The following is a 19,313-nucleotide window of genomic DNA, read 5'->3' as shown; positions in this document are numbered from 1 at the left end:
ATTTCTGAAAAGGCGATCACGACTGACATATCCACTGGAGATCTTTGAAGATATTGTCAAGCCGATAGACAAAAGAAGAACCCATGGATATAATTTAAGTGGATTTCTGAAAAGCATTTGATATAATGAGCTGCACAAAGGGCTCATCTACAAAGTCAATGGTTGGAATGGAGAAAATTTGGCTCGAGAATAAAGAAATTTTGAAGGGGTAGGGGTACTAATGCGAAGGAAAGGGTTTTGTGCAGGGTTTTTTTTGTCTATTATTATTTTCACTTTTAAGATGCCTACCTACTGTGCCAAGGTATGTAAGGGTAACGCGCCGTAAGCGCGGTTCTTAGCCATATGGATGATCATGGTGACTAAATTTAGCGATGTGAAGGATACATTGGGTTTTGAAGCCTCGTTACACCCCCATCTGAATATATCGTAAAGCACCCGTGTTATTTCAATCTTCAAATCTAGCCGAATCTAATTATATTACAGTGTTAGAATTTGCTCTCCAGAAAAACAATGTCAGGAATTCATTCAGACCTGTTCCTTCAATTAATGGGAATCCAGATTGCCTAGATCATAGAGATGGCATCTCCTGTTGAGAAGCAGAAATTAATTATAGTAAGAGAGTAGAATATTTTAGTAAGACTTGGATTTCAAGGGCTGTCATTGGGGGCTAATATGTATCGGTCCCATGTTTTTCTTCTTGTTTCGGGTTGATTGAACATCATTCATTAAAGGTTCACACACTTTTTTAAGATTTAATCAAAGAATAGCTGTTCAAACTCTGAAGTCTCATAATGCCTCTCAGCAATCTTCTCAAGCACGTACCTAAACTCTGTGGGTTGTCGTAGGATTCCTATCATTGTTCTTGTCCCCACAGTTATTAGGATGTCAATCATCTTATCATTTTGCACCAAATATTAGGGCAGATTGTGTGTAGTGGATGTAGATCTATAGACCGGTCGCTGTCTTCATTGTCCTCTTTTACCACTTGAGTTGGTTGTGTGTTTTTTTTTTTTCCTTTAAAGCTATTTTTTTTAAGGCTAAAAAGAAATCTTTCAGCAGGAATTCACCTCTCAACCCCCAAACTTTTAATTTGCTTTTACAGCTCTTTCAAAGACAAGTCCAGCAATACCCTGTTATGGAAATGAGGCTGAATATCTATTCGTAGATCTGAAGCCTCTGTCACTACAACTCTACTCCCCGCCCAGCGCTGCCTCCTCCTGTTTGACTGACAGCCTCTGTGTTGTGTGATTTCTGGCAAAGGAGCCAATAGTCAAACAGAAGGAGGTGGAGGAGAGAGCGCCGGAAGGTACGTTTTCAGATGGGGCCAATCATACCAGGATAAGGATGGGGCCATGCATACTAGGATGAGATGAGGGCCCTGCATACCAGGATAGGGATGAGGGCGATAATTCCTGCCAGGATAGGGATGCGGGGGCCATGCCTACCACAGGATACCAGGATAGAGATGAAGAGGCATGCATACAAAGATGGGGATGAGGCCCATGCACACCAGGATAGAGATGAAGAGGCATGCATACAAAGATGGGGATGAGGCCCATGCACACCAGGATAGAGATGAAGAGGCATGCATACCAGGATGGGGATGGGGCCCATACACACCAGGATAGAGATGAGGGGGCCCATGCATACCAGGGTAGGAATGAGGGGGGCCATGCATTTCAGGGTAGGGATGAGGGAGCTATGCACACCAGGGTAGGGATGAGGGAGCTATGCACACCAGGGTAGGGATGAGGGGGCCATGCATACCAGGGTAGGGATGGGGGGGCCATGCATACCAGGGTAGGGATGAGGGGGGCCATGCGTAACAGGATAGGGATATGGGGGGCCATGCATAACAGGATAGGGATGAGGGGGCTATGTATCAGGATGGGGATAAGGGGGCTATATACTGCATACCAGGATAGGGGTTAAGTACAGAATTGACCACATTTTTTGCTTCATTTTTTTTCTCCCAATTTCCTCCTCTAAAACCTAGGTGCGTCTTATTGTCCGGTGTGTCTTATAGTTAGAAAAATACGGTAATTGCAATAATTATCTGGGAGCAGAAGGGCAAGTTCCCCCTTTACTCTTACTCTTCCCACAATCTTCCCATGAGCAAATATATTATTCATTCTGTGAAAAGACATACTTGGTCAGCAGAATTTGATCTGATAGCAGTTAAAACGATTTTAACAGTGTCATAATTGAGACCTATAGTCTGACAAATGTCGGATAATATTAGGATGTGGCCGAAAATGAGTTAATCCCTATGTCCATCTGAAGCAGGAAGAGAAGCTAGTTGACACCTGACCGTAAGTATGAATCTTACCAAAAGTAGCCACATGAAGACTGCTGGAATCGGCAAGCAGAACTGAATCCTGACCGTGAGTATAATACATAGTGATAGGATTGGGCAAGCTGCAATGTTTAACCTCTTCCCAACCTTTGACGTATATTTATGTCACGGGTTGTGTCCTTGCCTTTGATGTTGGTTCACACGCTGAGCCCACAATTTTCTCCACACGTAATGACTGATTTAATCATTAATCATGTGCCTTTAGCAGCCGCGAGTGAAGAAGCACTCTGCCAGTGGCTGTTAACCAGTTTAATCCCGCTGTCAACATTTGACAGCAGGATTTAACACGCGCAGGATGAAAGCACGTAATTCATCCTGCCCAACGGCACACCGGTCACATGATCACGGGGTGCCGATGGATTGACATGACAGTTGAGGATCTGCAGAAGACCTCCTTGCTTGTCATCTCGATCCTCCTGTGAATGCTGGCTCATGACCGGCGTTCATAGGAGATCGTGATTTCTGTTATACATAGTGCTGCAGCACTGCTATGTATAGCACAGACGATCAGACAATCGCAGCTGCAAGTCTTCTTGAATGGGACTATTCAATAAAAGTATAAAAAAAAAAAAACTTTTTTAAAATATGAAAAGAATAAAAAAACAAGTTCAACTCGCCCTTCTTTTGCCCCATTAAAAAATACACAAATTTAGTATTGCAGCATTCATAAACGTTCAGTTTATCAAAATATAAAGTAAATTAATGCAATTGGTAAGCGGCGTTACAAGAAAAAAATTCAAAAGCCAAAGTTAGGGGGGGTTTGGCCCCCACAACATTGAACTAAAATGCAATAAAAAGCAATCAAAACATTGTATCTACTCCAAAATGGTATCAATAAAAACCGTCAGCTCAAGGTTTAAAAAAAAAAGCAACCCTCAAGCAGCCCCAGGATCCCCCCAAAAATGAAACAGTTACAAATCTCTGAAAATGGCGTCACAAGCGGGAAACAAAATTTCTTACAAATTTCTGAATTTTTTTCACCTCTTAAATAATAAAACTCTATACATGTGTGGTTTCTGCGTAGCCCTACTGACCTGGAGAATCATAATGGTAGGTCAGTTTTATCATATAGTGAACAGGGTATCTAAAAAACAATTGGTAGAATTGCATTTTCTTTTGCCATTTCAACACACTTTGAATTCTTCCAGCTTTTCAGTGCCTCACATGATAAAATCGATGCTGTAATTTAAAAATACAACTTGTCCCACAAAAACAAGCCCTCACATGGCTATGGAGATGGAAAACAAAAAAGTTATCGCTCTTGGAATAAGAGGGGGGGAATGAAAGTGCAAAAATGGAAAATCGCAAGGACATGAAGGAATTAAAGGGAATATGTAACATGAAAAACGCTATTAACTTGCAAGTATAGGGTTAATCTTCAGGTTAATAGTGTTATGAAATTGCCTGGTGCCGGCACTTAAACCTTTATTCCAACCAGAAACGCTCTGGTTTTAGTCAGACGGGTGGGACCAGCCTGGGTTCTGTCACCGCCTTGTGTATAGACAGCTGTGAAGAGCTGGCTTTGTTCTAAAGACTTTTGGACCAATGCACGTAGAGCATAATCCACACCTCTAAGGGATGCTGATTTTTTTCCAGCACTGAGCACTGGTTATGTCGATCTCAAGAATAAATGTTTCCAATCAGTGACAGTAAGCATAGGAAGATGTGCGGGCTGGATCTTATGTATACATAAAGCCAGACACAAGATTGGTAATCAGGTAAAGCAATCATTCCATTACTCTTGTTAGTGTCTCGGGTGCCTCAAGCCATTGTTCTCGCGGTCACTAGTCCCATTATGTGGATAGGGATAGTAGACTCAGTGGCGCCGTCACGACAGGGAAGTCCCAGGTGATGGGGCTCAGCCTGAGGAAAATGCTTTCACCAATGCAGAGTTAGCTTTGGGGGGCAGCTCAATTCCAGGGGTGGCTTGTGGTGTTTTGGACACTGCCGGGAAATGGAGGGGTTCTTGCCGGCTGTAGTTGGATACACATGCTACGGTTGTGATATCTGTCTTCTGGAGTGGCATGGGCTACTATACCAGTGGGAGATACAAAAGCTGTGGGCCAGCTAAAAGTTGGGAGACTGTAGATATCGCCAGGTACGGGGGCAGTGGAGGGGATCTTGCGGACTGGTGACATTGCATTGTACCCATCTATCCAGAATTGCTGTAACACCATGGACGTAATTAATAAAAAATAGTGGACTGAAACCTAAATGCTAATGGGAAGAATAAAGTTAATTTCCTCCTGCCAGTGGGGTTCTAAGATTAGTGGAGATTCAACATCCAGGACTCTTGACCAATCCACAGTTATGACCCCACGAGTGACCAGAATTAAACAGGCTTTGTGTTGTGAGTTCATTTTCTGATCCACCAGTTGTGAGTTCTCCTGCCAGGCTCCCTCTGGTGGTAACAGGAGGTAGTGAGGCTGATTTAATCAGTAGAGATCTGCCACCTGATAATGAGGATGACAATTGGACCTCAGGAATCTGACTGGATTTAAGACAGCCGACTCCCTATTCTGGTGCTGGTGATTCCTTCTGGCTTGTTAGGTCTTGGTTTTCAGCTCTGTTCCAGTCATCTAAAGCTAAGTTTTTCTGCTAATGTTCACACTTGATTTTGTTGGTCTATTCAGTTTTCTGTGTGGTCAGCCAGCCCCGGCTGGGGCTGTGCTGAATTTCCACTCTTATTTACCTGTATTTTCCTATTTGCTTTTTGTCCGTTATTAGATTGACCTCTTTTTGCTCTGTCTTAGAATATTTCAGAGTGCTGATTTAGTGGGAGAAGTCTAGTGACTTCAGGGTTAATTTTGCTATCAGAAGTGTTGGACATTATTTTTGTAGGGTTTTTGCAGATTGCAGACAGTGTCTTTCCTTTCCTATCCTTTCTAGTTAGTTTGGGCCCCATCGTTTGCTCAGCCTATTTTCCTGCCTGTGTTTGTGCTTTCATCTTGTTTCACCGTCAATACATGTGTGGGGGGCTGTCTTTCCTTTGGGGTCTGCTCTGGGGCAGTTAGTTTTCCCTTTTTATTGCTTCAGGCTTATGTAGTTCTCTGGCTGTGACAAAGCGTCTAGGATCATCGTAGGTAAGCTCCACGGCTGCTGCTAGTTGTGTGGTTAGGATCAGGGATCTGCAATCTGCATAGTTACCAACCTCTCTGGTTTTCTGTTACTTTTTTTTTTTTTTTTTTCTCCTTGGTGACCCATTCATAACAGCTTTGTATGTACATAAATACTTCTTGCAGATATTGTGCTTTAGTATAATTTTAACCCAGGATCCCTTATCTAAAAAGTAACCATGCTAACCACTGAGTCAACGTGCTGTCTAGTGTTCAAAACCGAAAATCGTAGCTCCACACTGTGTTGTAGTGGCTGCTGTATAGTGTTTTAACAGTTGATCAGTTGGGATGCCGGATGTTGGACCATCACCACTCTTATATTGATGAACTATCCTAAGGACAGGTCATCAATATAAAACTGATGGAAAACTCCTCTAACTCCAGTAATTGAATATACCAGTGAAAAATCTGCGAATCTCTGTGCAAACAATGAGCCTACCAGCAATGCTGGAAGATTTAAAGTGGTTTTCCAGAAGGTAATCCAAAAGTAATGGGAATAAGAAGTATCAATCCATAGATCAATACGTAATGTGTAGTATAATACAAAATGCAACATTTTAGCTTTCTACTCCAATTTTTTAAGCTTGAAGAGTACCTTTCACCAAATTTTTCATATTGAGATGGATAAACACTGTATTAGTGGCCGCAGAGCAGAGTCAATCTTTTTTTAAATGTTGCCTCTGTTGTGGAGATATTATGAAAGTATTTGGCACCTGATCAGCTAATTGTCACTGTGGTGTTGGGACTATGGGTACTAACCAGGTCCCTAGAACTAGGTGTGCCCTAGTCTGTCCCTGTCACCTGGATCATTCCTGAACATGGAGATGCCGAGTTCATGTGCCTTGCTATGCTCCTATGATCTGTCCCCCCACCCAGAGTAGTTGGGACCCTGAAGTGTATAGGAACACATTAACAAAACAAGGAAAGATGGACAGGAATAAATGAAAATACCAATCATACCAAATACACACACCAACAACAGTGTGGGACACAGGGGAGTTGAAGGAGAAACCGTACAGAAGAGGATGAGGATGTGCACAAACAAAACTCCAAGCAACAATCTCCTGAATAATTGCCAAACACCAACTCCATTCACGAGCTACACCTCCAACTCCATAACCAGGCATTAAGAACTATCACAGGCAATCCCCAAGTGACAGATGTGAGCAGATATATGAGGGGAGTGGCCAACAATGAACAGACGAAACAATTAAGGTAGGAAAACTCCTTGCACTACAACTGAACAGATTAACCCTTGCACTGCTAGCAAGGAAAAAAGCCTACACTGTATAATACATTGGTAAAGTACTTCTAACCAGTGCAGGAGTTCGAGAAATCAGACAGCGCGGTCTTATAGACCCTTTCTGTTGCGGTATCCCCGTGACACTAGTACTTTAATTAGTAATATCTCGATATTGGAAAGGCAAAAAGAAAACATGTCCTAGATGTGCTCAATAGGTGACAAGTCTGGAAGCTGCATGCCACGGTAGCCTATTTAGGTCATGAAGGCTGCTCGCAGTAACATGAGCAACATGTCGTCTGGCGTTTTGTTGAAAAAACATCTCCTGGGACACTTTAGAGAAATGGCCTTACCACTGGTTCTAGGACCAAATCAACGTAACACTGAGCTCTTTGTTTACCTGAAATGAAGGCTATAAGGGTCCGGTTACTCTACACTTTGCCATACCACACCATAATCTCAGGAGTAGGATTGGTGTGATGTTTGCTCCTGAAGGCCTCTTGACTAGAGATGAGCGAATTTGTTCATATTTTGGCCCGTATCTGATTTTAAAATATTTGGGCCATATTCGAACACTATTCGTGCCAAATATATGTCTTTTGAGCAGTTCCGAACATATTCGGTAATTTCTACTCCCACTGCCTCTAATGACGTTTGGCTGTGTTGGGCGAATATTGCAAAAACAATATTCGATTCCGATCGTATTCGGAACCGAATCCGATCAAATTCGCTCATCTCTACTCTTAACGTCGCTGTTTACATTGTCTTTAGACCATCTCTGACTATTATTGTGTCCAAGACAAAAGCGGGACCCGTCCTGATAGTTTGCCCAAGTGCATTCAGCATGGAAGAACATTCCTCAGACGTCCTTTACTAACCTCAGTGATGGCAGCCGACACGTGTAAGTGCAGGGATTACTGCATGTGGTGATCATGCTCCATACTGAATAAATCAAGCTTATAACATGTCTATCCATCCTGCGATTTCCATAATTGCACAACTTATTTCTGTTGCAGTTTCAATTTTGAGGAGCTTTTATTCACTTTTGATGAATCAATGCCAATTTATTAGTGTGATGCATATAAAGAAGTGATAGCAATTTAGAAAATCCTGGGCGCCAATGCCAAATTTATAACCGGGTACCCAACTATAACACGTTGTTTATTGTACTAATTTCCGTATACAAAGAGGAAACATTTTTTAGGGTCCATTTAGGCTTCAGGGCCCACATTCATGCATGCACCCCCTACAGTTAATGACTACCGTAATTTCCCTAAAGCCATTTGTACATATTTAATAAATGTTAATGGAGCCTGCTATTTGGAAAAATTCACTAACTACTCAATGTGGGTTGGGAAAACTTGACTTTATTAGGTTTGGGTAATACAAATATTGTTAAAAATTGGAGTTCAAGCTTTTGGGAATGCCTCTGTCACATGTTACTGGTAGATTTCAACTCTCAGATATGAATGTAGAAAAGGGTATAAGTAAAAGCAAATGTTCAACGTTGACTGGAACATCTTAAAAGGAACCAGTCAGCTCCTTTATGCTGCGCTCATTGAAGGTCAGCATGTATTTTATAGACATATTGGACTCCTTGTTCACGGCAATGACATTTCATTGCAAAGATGAACTACTTGTGCACTGCCCATAGACTATAAATGTAAAAGCGGTCCACACTTTACTTTGCACTGACGTTATAAAACGTCAGTGCAGCGTACACAGCTTGAAAGAGATTGTGTGGGTGGGAAGCCAGCTGCTCCTAAAACCCAGACTCAAAATCCGAGCCCATTTAATAATCTTCTCAGCACTATCAGTGCTGTATCCTTTTCTCCGGGTTTTACGTCATTGAGGCTAGGCACCATGGTGACACACATACTCCGTCCAGGACTTGTCCAGCTGCTAGCTTTGGCAATTTATTAATGTTAAAATGGTTCTCTAAGGACTTTTAAGACCTTGTGGGGTAGGGGCAGGAGAAACAGTGTATGAAATGAAATAAATAAAAAAAAAAGTGAGAAAAAGAACAAAGTACAACAAAACCGTAAAAGAGACACTGACAGTCAAAATCACTGTTTCTAACCTAACCCCGTTAACAACAGTAATATATAAAAACAGTTTCTGTTGAAAGGGGAACTCAGTTTAAAATCTTTCTTTTTTACTATTTTGGTTATGAAACATTAAAAAAAAAATGTGAAATACACTCGTTTTTCAAAATTTTCTTTATAGTTTCCCAAGCTATCAGCAAAAATAGGAATAAAAAAATCACCGGAAAAAAAAAATAAAAATGTGAATAGCTGAACGAGAAATTTTTTTAGAGCCGTTAAAAGGTGGATAAAATGCAAGTTCTCAAATGTGTTACACGAAAGGTTCAGAGTATTGTAAAAAGTGCATTTGGTACCACTTTGTGCTGCCCTCGGTGGAGGAGGTACCAGAGTTGACAAGTTCCCTTTATGCGCCAACATTCAGGTAAGAGGTTTTTTTGGGTCAAGAAGCGCCCTTCTTATCACAGATATAATGGGAATCTTTAACTGGCAACAAGTTTCCTTTATGCAAAAAAAGAGCCATTGTGTCAGCAGAGAGCCCAGTTTGTTGATTTCTGAACAACGACTAATGGCAATTCTCTTTTATGGAAGTGTAGCCGAGTCTGGTTCATATAATGGTTATAATAAGTCACTACATTTCACCTTTTTAAATTTTTTTTTTTTTTAGCTATAAAAATACAGTAAAAAAAAAATGGTGCTCAATGGCCACATATCTCAGACCTACAGATAAGCGTACAAGGACAAATGCCTTATAAAATCTAATATTTTGCTGCTGCTAGTTTCATGGATGTTGGACTCTCCGCTAGCGATGCAGCCAACATTCTGTCTATTGTGCACAGAACAAAAATTAAACCTCAGCTTTTTAATTGCATGAAATAAAAACTTTTTTTCCTGCCTTTTTTATCATTATATTTTTGTTTGTTGTTGGATTTGTGTTTTGTTTCTGTGTCTGATTTAGTCAAAATGAGGGCTGGATAACAAAACAAAATGGGAAATAGAGTTTTCTGTCATAACTTGAATGTTCACTAATTTTATTTAAAAAATAAATCACTCTACACAATAGTATTAGTTTGTCCAGTACTAAAATTTATTGTACATATTGGCCCCTGGTGGTCTAAAAATAAAAATAGAAATTTAGGACTCATACTATTAATCTGCTCCCCTGATAGTGTCCCCCACCGGTCTCTTCACTTCCTCTTTTGGTTGGGGACATCACATGCATTCTACAATTGATCGGCAGCCACTGACTGATTGCATCCGTGACATTCCATCTGAGCCAGAAGTCAGAGCTAAGAGACACTGTGCCTTTTTCAATTCGGGCTGATCTTCACAGCTGCGGCCAGTCAGTGGCAGCTGACTGGCTGCAGCGGTCACGTGATCTGCGCGGCTGGAAGAGAAAGAAAAGAGACTGGCAAGAGACATGACCCGCGGTGCAGAGGAACATTGGAGAATGGAATCTATTTCATGACTTGTGAGAAGTTTTGATCACTGGGTTCAAAAACCCTCACAGATTGCTAAAATGAAGCGGAAGAAGCGCTGAGCACTGTCCCCATTGGTGTCCTAGACTTTCGATGAATCGCTTGCCTGACCCTGAGTGGGACTGAATGAGAATAAAGAGGAATATTAGCTGAGTGCTTCAACTCCTTTTTAGTACACACAAGGTGTCCAAGAATTAATTACATAAACCTTCAAATCAATAGACTGCAACACTATCTAAGATGCCCAGCCTCCGGTAAAAGAAGGCACTTATGTGAAAGATATTTTAAAAATCTTTATTATAATACTTCTATGCCCAACGATGACAAAAATATTCTCGGAGTGATACCTTTATAGGCTAACCAGACTAAAAAGTACCGTATATGTTTGAAAGCTTTCAGAGCACAGAGGCTCCTTCTTCAGGCTGGATTATACTTCTAGAAACATTGATAAAAAAAACATTAAAACCAAAAGCAGGGACTATCAGTTTGTAGCCAGCTGTTAGTAATCAATATATAGAGAGAGAAAAGCAAGAAAGTTATAGACTGATATCAGACCATATTCAACCCAGAACTATGTGTATAGGTAGATACATTAAAGTGCAAGTGCTTCTAGTATTCACATAGATTCTGTAAAGAGATAAAGAGGGATAATCTAAGGTTACAAATGTCTATTGACTGAGGAGGTACAAATCATTTGCATCTGTCAATCCTCTGAGTTTGGATTCTTATGTTCTATGTCTGTGCACAGTCTAATCATTGTATAATACTGGGTTATTGCTTACAGTTGATAAAGTGCAGGGTCTGTGTATGTCAGGGCCACCACCCTGCCAACGCTGTTTCGCCTTAGCTTCTTCAGTGGGGGCGTTAACAATGAGATAGGTCATAATGAACAGAAGACCTGCTGTGTGTCAGCGCATGAAGCATTTGCGAGATTCTCATAGGTTAAATGGGACTTCATGTTCACCTGCACTTGGAACGCTTAGCGTGCCAAGTGGCCGGAAGTCCAAGAGACTCGCGAATCGCGCATGCGTTGTGCCTGTCTCAGGAAATCGTGTGTATAGCTGACAAGGAGGGCAATGTATAGACTCAGTGTGTCAGTCTCTGTGTGTGAGCTGGCTACAAACTGGTAGTAGCTGCTTTTATTTTTAATAAAGATTATACATTTTAAAATATCTGTTACATAAGTGCCTTCTATTACCTGAGACTCGGGTACCTCAGGTAGTGTTGCAGTCCTTCATTTTAGTGATCGGATGCAGGTTTGGGGTCACTGCACCGAGTCAAACACCCATCAAAACTTTTTAAACCTTGCTATGAAATATCAGAACTTGCGTTCATTATTAAATAAATATTTTAGACCTGTTGATGCTGGGCTACTTATTATGGAAATTTATTATTATTATTTATTTATATAGCACCATTGGTTCCATGGTGCTGTACATGAGAAGGAGTTACATACAAATTACTGATATCACTTACAGTAAACAAACTAACAATGACAGACTGATACAGAGGGGAGAGAGGACCCTGCCCTTTCGGGCTTACATGCTACAGGATGGTGGGGAGGAGACAGTAGGTTGGTGGGTTGCAGTGTCGAGGTAGCTATTTTGGGAGGGCTAAATTAACCCTTCACGGTTGATCCAGTGATATCCAAATTATTCCACAGTGTTGCTAGCAACTCAAATGACCACACGGAGACTGGGGTCTCTGTACAGGAGGATCGAGGCAGATCACTAAGCCCCTTTATTTTAGTCACTTCTTCTTTTATAACATTTTGCTTAATTATGCAAGGTTCTCAACTACCAATAACATCATGGTAATGCTTCACTTTGTAAGCCAATAATATTGCAAGAAAACCGGAACTGCATATATGTCCGTACCTAAATAGCTTAGAAAGTAGTATAATGGCATATTCTTCAAAGTTTTACACCCCGCCTCCCTTATCTTTGCACCTGATGAGAACAGTCTGGTTTCATGACAGCCCATGCCAATTATAAAAATTTATCTTACACCAAGATAAATGAAGAAACGAAACCTTCAGAGAATGGATAAAACGAAACTTCAGCTTTGACTTTAGTATTAACCCTTCACATTCCCCCCTAGATAAATTTTTTTAGCACATATGCAGCATCAGAGGTGCTGTCCCAAGCTAACTGCTTGAGGGGTACTGGTCTTCACATGGCTGATGCCGTGTTATCAGTCATGGCTGTCGCGGCGCACCCGTCCCCCCTGTATACTGCAGTTCATGAATAACAATTTTTGATGACGGTGGTAGGAAACTTTTGTAAGTAGCCATGCGCTTGGCTTCAACATCTTCATCAAGTAGCCTTTTGAGATCGGTGCAGAGAAGAGCAGGGGCAACGACACCTTTGGTATCATCATTAGCTGTCTTAGTGCAGACTTTCCTAATACATACAGAAATACACCAAAGAACAAGTTTTAGTATCACATATACAACAAGGATACAGGCAGCAATGTGTAACAAGCTTTGTAAGATCCCAGCTATCCAGCCCCCAGTTCCCTTAAATCAATTGGCTGGATTGAGAAAGGAGAAGGTGTCTGACCACCAACTGTCCTTAGTACGATCATTATCTTTATCGTATTGATCTCTGAGTCATTGAATATCTTCTAACTTTAACTTTTAACTTCTACCAATAATAATATGGAAAAAGCGAAAAACCAAAACATTATGCCCCTTCATTTGCTATTGGCTTGTTGGGTGATGAGGAGAACTTGATAGGGACCGTCATACAAGGGTTCTAGTGGGTGCGACCTGGCGTGCCTTTTCACAACTACCAAATCACCAGGAATCAGGTTATAACAGGTGTGGGTTTCTGCTGAATCTGGAAAAGAAAAGAAAACTAGAACATAGGTGTTAGTAATATTTTTACTAAGCTGAATAACATATTGAACAGCACGGTCAGTCTCTTCTGATAACTGCTGAGGCTGGAAATTTACAACTGGGGGCCTGGTACCAAACAATATCTCATATAGGGACAAGCCATGTTTTGCAATGGGGTAGTACGAATGTGGTATAACACAAAGGGTAGGAGCTCTGGCCATAGAGCCGTAGTCTCCTGCATCATTTTGGTCAGTTGTCCCTTCAGTGTGCCGTTCAGCCCTCTCAACTTCCCCACTGGATTGTGGGTGGTACTGAGTATGGAGGGCTACAGTGGATCCAAGCATTGTCAGAACTTCTTGGTACACATGAGAAGAAAAGGCCGGACCTTGATCACTTTCAACAACTTCTGGAACCCCATATCTGTATATAACTTCCATCACCAGTTTCTTCGCTGTGGTTTTTGCAGTCATGTTGGTAACAGGGAATGCTTCCGGCCAACTGAAGAACCGGGGCCCAGTAGAATTTTTGCACCAGTGCGAGGGCCTTATTCTTTCCTTGATATATAGGTCCATGTGCCCATATGGCAATAGCAGGGTACATCCGCTTAGGGAGACACACGAGCTGGTCCTTTTTCTAGAGACCATTATCCATTTGTGCCCCATCAGTCTTCCATTGCTTCACCTCTTCCTTTGGAGACATTCTCTGCATCGTCATTAAGTGGTCTCGCGGGGTCCGACAGAAAACTTCAGTCTGTTGTAGATCATCAGGTTCTTGTAGGGTCAGTGCTTCTTGTAACTGTTTACGCTGAGAGCGTGTGGTCACCATAGTTGGTATGGTTGGTTCAACGGGTAAGAGAGCAGCAGCTTTTGCTTGCATATCTGCAAATGTGTTGCCAACAGTCTGTGGACTGTTCCTAGGACCGTGCGCCTTAACTTTGATAATAGCACCTGAGTAGGTAATTTGATCGAGTCCATGAGGGTTTTAACAGCTTCAGCATTTTTCACTGGGGTTCCGGCAGTAGTAATAAACCCTCGATTGGCCCATAGAGCCCTAAAATCGTGAGCAATACCAAATGCATACCGTGAGTCCGTGTATATATTAGCCCGTCTGTTCTTGGCCCAAGTACATGCAGTAGACAGAGCCTGGAGTTCTGCTTGTGCTGACTGTGAGGGCGGGAGTGCAGCTACGTGCACTACAGTGTCCTCTGTGATAACAGCATATCCCGTGTGGAATCTACCAAACTCATCAGCATATCTTGAACCATCCGTGTATAACACCAGATCGGGATTTGGGAGTGGATTCTCACTGACATTTGGTGGAGTAGCTGTTTCTTCAGTCAGAAGTTGGGAACAATCATGTTGGAGGTAATCCTCATCACTGCCATCTTCCCTTTTAATTCATTATACCGTCTTTCAAGGCGTTGTAAAGGGGTTGCATTATGCGGGATGCATCCGGTATCCACTGACAACAATAAGTGCATAGTCCAAGAAAACGCTGGAGTTCAGCTTCATCTTTTGGGAAAGGAAGGGAGCTGACAGCTATTTTTCTTTCTTCTGCGAGGTGTCTGGCACCCTGAAGGAGACAGTGACCCAAGAATATCACTTGACCAAGGCAGAACTGAAGTCCCGAGGCCGAAACCCGACAGTTCAGTGCTGCCAGATGCTTAAGGAGGCTAACAGTGGCAACAATGGCAAAAGACACCTGCTCATTTTTTTTTTTTCAAACTGGTTGGGACTGTTTTGGGCCCCTTGTGGCATAACTGTCCATGTTAACTGTCGTCCCTGCTAAGTAAATGCAAATAGAAACTGGTAGTCTGGGTGTAACGGAATGCTAAAGAAGGCATTCGTAAGATCAATAACTGTAAACCAAGCAGCATCCTAGGGTATTTGGGACAAAAGAGTATGAGGATTAGGCACCAGGTTTGAGAAACACTTTTACTGGTTCTACAGGCATTTTCCCTACATCATTTGGCCCTTTAGACCAGAGTTTAGATGGTATCTCTGAGAGGTATGGGGTGAGTCATTGATCCTCAGGCAATATTGGGGGTGGATCTGAGCCTATCAGGGCCATCATAACTGTGGGAAGGGCATGCAAAATACAGATTTCCTCACTGTCTTCATCTACATAGGGATTATATAACGTAAGAGCCATATGACCATCATCTTGGAATTGTATTCCGGAGCGGAACCGTGATAATGAATCTGCCCCTAGTAAATTTACTGAACATGTGAGAGAGATTACAAACTGAGCAGCAACGAGAATTAGCAGGGAGGAGCAGGATCATAGGGTGGGGGCATACTGAGTTTCGGTAGTCCAAGATACATCGGTGCCTTAGGGTTAAGGGGCACAGAGCTTACAGTCGGGAGGAGAGGCTAGATTTCCTGGGGAGGGACCTTATCATCTAGCAGGGAAACTTCTTGTTTCAAATCATTCTTAACCATCTGTCTGCCTGACACATTGTCTCATTAATCTTAGTTCCTTCTTAACCAATCACATTCTCACACCACAGTCACTTTCTTGAACCACAAAACATCCCGTCCCTGTCATAATAATAGACAATTTTTTCCTTCTTCAACATAGCAGTAACAGAAATAATCAGAATTCACTTGCTGTTCAATGTCCACATAACCTTCATTATACAATTCATGTGCCAAGCCACGGAATTCCTCAGTGCCTTCAAGTAATCCATCATCAGTCAACCTTCCTTTATTCTTTTTAACTCCTTCATCCCATAGCGTAGGCTGCAACCTCCCGCCCTTAGGAAATCCCAGAATCGAAAAATTTTTTCTGCATTCCTGACAAATTTCATTCCTCGTCTTTGAATCATAAGACTAACAGTATCTGATCCTTCACACAATTCCAAACTTTTCTTTTTCTTCCACAGAAACATAATTCTCTCCTTTAGAGCCAAACATCCTGACTTAAATTGTGCACAGATCTAGCGGCCATTTCAGTCTCTGTTCCACTGGGTCAATAGTCCCCCTCTGGGATTGCCCAAAATTCGCGGTACTCAGTGAAAGGAGGAGGGCGTCTCAGACTATCCCTCCGGACACCTCTGGTTATATATATCTTTCTATATATACCTGAGTTACGTATCCTACCCATCTTCGATCACTCACCATGCACAATACTAATAATGATCGGGAATTTCAGGATATTTTGACTGTAAAGAGAGCCACAATCACTGGTCAATCCGGGGTGTCCGTCCCTTATGAGGTACGGTTCGAGCACTGGGCCCCCAACGGGACTACACCTCTATATGTATGATTCCACCCATGAATCACCCCACCAGGGGACAAACTTCAGATCCTCTTTGCAGCAACAAGCACAGGAAAACCACACCAACGGTCAGTCTAAACAGTATAACTGCCAACTTACCGTGGTTGTCGTGGGGGGTGATCAGTCCCAATTTTCCAGCACCTGTGTCCGCTCCGAGGGTCCTTTGTCTTGTTGTCCTCCGGGGGCAGAGGCGTCCCTATTCGGGGGCCCCACGTTGGGCACCACTGTCGAGGTAGCTATTTTGGGGGGCTAAATTAACCCTTCACGGTTGATCCAGTGATTTCCAAATTATTCCACAGTGTTGCTAGCAACTCAAATGACCACACGGAGACTGGGGTCTCTGTACAGGAGGATCGAGTCAGATCACTAAGCCCCTTTATTTTAGTCACTTCTTTTATAACATTTTGCTTAATTATGCAAGGTTCTCAACTACCAATAACATCATGGTAATGCTTCACTTTGTAAGCCAATAATATTGCAAGAAAACCGGAACTGCATATATGTCCGTACCTAAATAGCGTAGAAAGTAGTATAATGGCATATTCTTCAGAGTTTTACACCCCGCCTCCCTTATCTTTGCACCTGATGAGAACAGTCTGGTTTCATGACAGCCCATGCCAATTACAAAAATATATCTTACAGCAACATAAATGAAGAAACGAAACCTTCAGAGAATGGATAAAACGAAACTTCAGCTTTGACTTTAGTATTAACCCTTCACAGCAGCAGTTCCGGTGTTGGTTGAGGTGATATCACCGGTAGTGGTGAGAGAGAAGGATTTAGCGGGGTCATTGCAGGCTGTAGGCTTTCTTGAAGAGGTGGGTTTTCAGGTTCCATCTGACGTTCCAAATGTGGTTGATAGTCGGACTTATTGGGGCAAAGAATTCCAGAGAATAGGGGCTATTCGGGAGAAGTCTTGGAGGCGGTTGGGTGAGGAGCGAATAAGTGTGTAGGAGAGAAGGAGGTCTTGGGAGGACCGGAGATTACGTGAGGGAAGGTATCGGGAGATTAGTTCAGAGACATGGGGGAGACAGGTTATAGATGGCCTTGTAGGTCAGAATTAGTAATTTGAACTGGATACGCTGAGGGAATGGGGGAAAATTTATGTAAAAATGCTTGTACAATCCTTTTTAAAAATATTTCCTGCCAGATCCTGATACGAGGAAATGAGAATTGTGGAATTGTGAGTCCAGCTCTAGCTTCAAAATGCTCATTTTATTATCTGGATTATAGAGCCATTCTGACATGCATTTTCGAAGTAAGTACACCAGCCTTATTGGGTATTACTTGTAGCCAATATGGTATAATATGAACTTCATCATTAGTGTTTCATTAATCTTGTCTGATTTCCTTTACTATTTACATAACTTCAGGGCTGAGGAAAATTAAATACCCAGGGATGAACCTTACGAGTGCACTAACGGAATCCACAGTTGTTAGGACCTGTTGTGATGTAATGGCACGTAACTGCTCAGCTTTTCCTGCTCGACAAAAACAGTAATGCCAGAAATCCTGGGACTTATAATGATAGGACAGAAATAATATATGAAGGGTGTGTCACAGGCTCACAGCGGCAATTCGCATGCCTCCTCAGCGCCCCTCTACTCACTGTGCGGTTTCTTCCCATGTCAGACCGTGTCGCTGAGTCTGCCTCTTGCTGCACTGCTGCCTTTGGCATTTATTTAGCCTTAGGGGGTGTGGCTGGTCTCTGCATGAATTTAACTCTGCTGTGTCCTGCAGAGATTAGCTCTATCCCGAGCTAGCAGGGATTTATTAGGCAGCTTCTCCTACAATTTCAAATTTCCATTAACGGACCCGCCTTGTTTACCCGTTAGAGGCTCTAGTGAATACCCGGTAGTCACTTAATTACTCCCCTCCAAGGTAAGCCTGGCCTGTGGCGCATTGGGTCCACACCCACCAGCATTACAGGGGGCAAGCAGGGCAGAAATAATGCGGGTATATATGGTATTGTGTTGGTAAAACTAATCAACAACCATTAACATTTGCTTCTTTTGGATCAAATTGGCTGAAACATCTGAATGCAAAATTACAAGACATCCTGTAAAAAAATAAATAAAAATAAACAGATTATTTCGTTCCGAAGGAAAATTGATCTGGTAGAAATGTCTTTTTCTTCAGTGGAGCGAATCCAAGCCAGGCTGCCATCTTTATGTGAAGACGCAGCCCTGTCTTCCAGGTTATTTTTACCCGGGGAGGTGGAGGGAGCGTTCTGGGATGAGGTGTTTAATTCCTATGCATATCAGAGGTATGAATCTCGTGCTCGGAAGAGGCCTGATGATGTGAATTAGCAGCAGTGCGTAAATAATGGTCCCCGTGCACTAAACATAATCCACATTAAATCCCGGTTTCCAAATTTCCTCCCGCTATAAATTCTTCCACATCTCATTTTAGTGATTGTTGTGTTTTGCTGATGAGAAAGAAAAAAAAAAAATCAAGCAATCATGAAATCCTTTGCATTTTGCTATTTCAATCCTCCAAGCGTGGGGTTTGCTGCTCATTATCAGGGAAGGATGGGGTGGGGGGTTGTTTGGGGAATAATAAGCCCCTTGGTTTGTCAATGGAAAAGAATGAGCTTTTTAAAGCTGGCTGCCTGTTCCAGTCACACAGGGAGCATTAATGGGCACCAGCTGTGCTGCAGCTATAGCAGTTCCAGCACTTGAGCTCCTCACAGCGAGATGCCGTGTGGCGATGGCGCAGGAGTGCCTCCTGTGCCGTATCAGGAAGTATACACTTCACTTGTCGTTCCCTGGGCAACAGATTAACCGCAGCCAGCTGGCCACGCACTGCCACGGCAGATCAAAGACGGCGCCCTGCGCCGTATAGCTCCAGCGTGGATGTCTGCCGGCATTGGGATGTAGGAAGCATTGCAAGTTGAATTTCAAGGTTATTGATGAGGGGGTGGGTGGGGAGGCATGACCACGAAAGGGAAAAAGTCGCTTGAT

General features: G+C 42.5%; 1 protein-coding gene and 1 long non-coding RNA gene across 2 annotated transcripts in view; one reads left to right on the top strand and one right to left on the bottom strand.

Annotated features, from left to right (window-relative positions):
* EIPR1 (EARP complex and GARP complex interacting protein 1) overlaps positions 1 to 19,313 on the top strand; it is a 291,898-nt gene that overhangs the window by 83,374 nt on the left and 189,211 nt on the right. The window lies entirely within an intron of this gene.
* LOC141083765 (uncharacterized) lies at positions 11,596 to 19,184 on the bottom strand. Its single transcript, XR_012230823.1, has 2 exons — positions 16,450 to 19,184; positions 11,596 to 12,634 (listed from the first exon to the last, which is right to left on the bottom strand). It is a non-coding gene; the product is annotated as an uncharacterized lncRNA (long non-coding RNA).

This window comes from Dendrobates tinctorius, unplaced genomic scaffold, assembly GCF_039654945.1.
Source record: "Dendrobates tinctorius isolate UK_male_01 unplaced genomic scaffold, ASM3965494v1 ptg000021l, whole genome shotgun sequence".
In the NCBI taxonomy this organism is placed as follows: Eukaryota; Metazoa; Chordata; class Amphibia; order Anura; family Dendrobatidae; genus Dendrobates; species Dendrobates tinctorius.
This window is presented reverse-complemented; position numbering and strand designations above follow the sequence as displayed.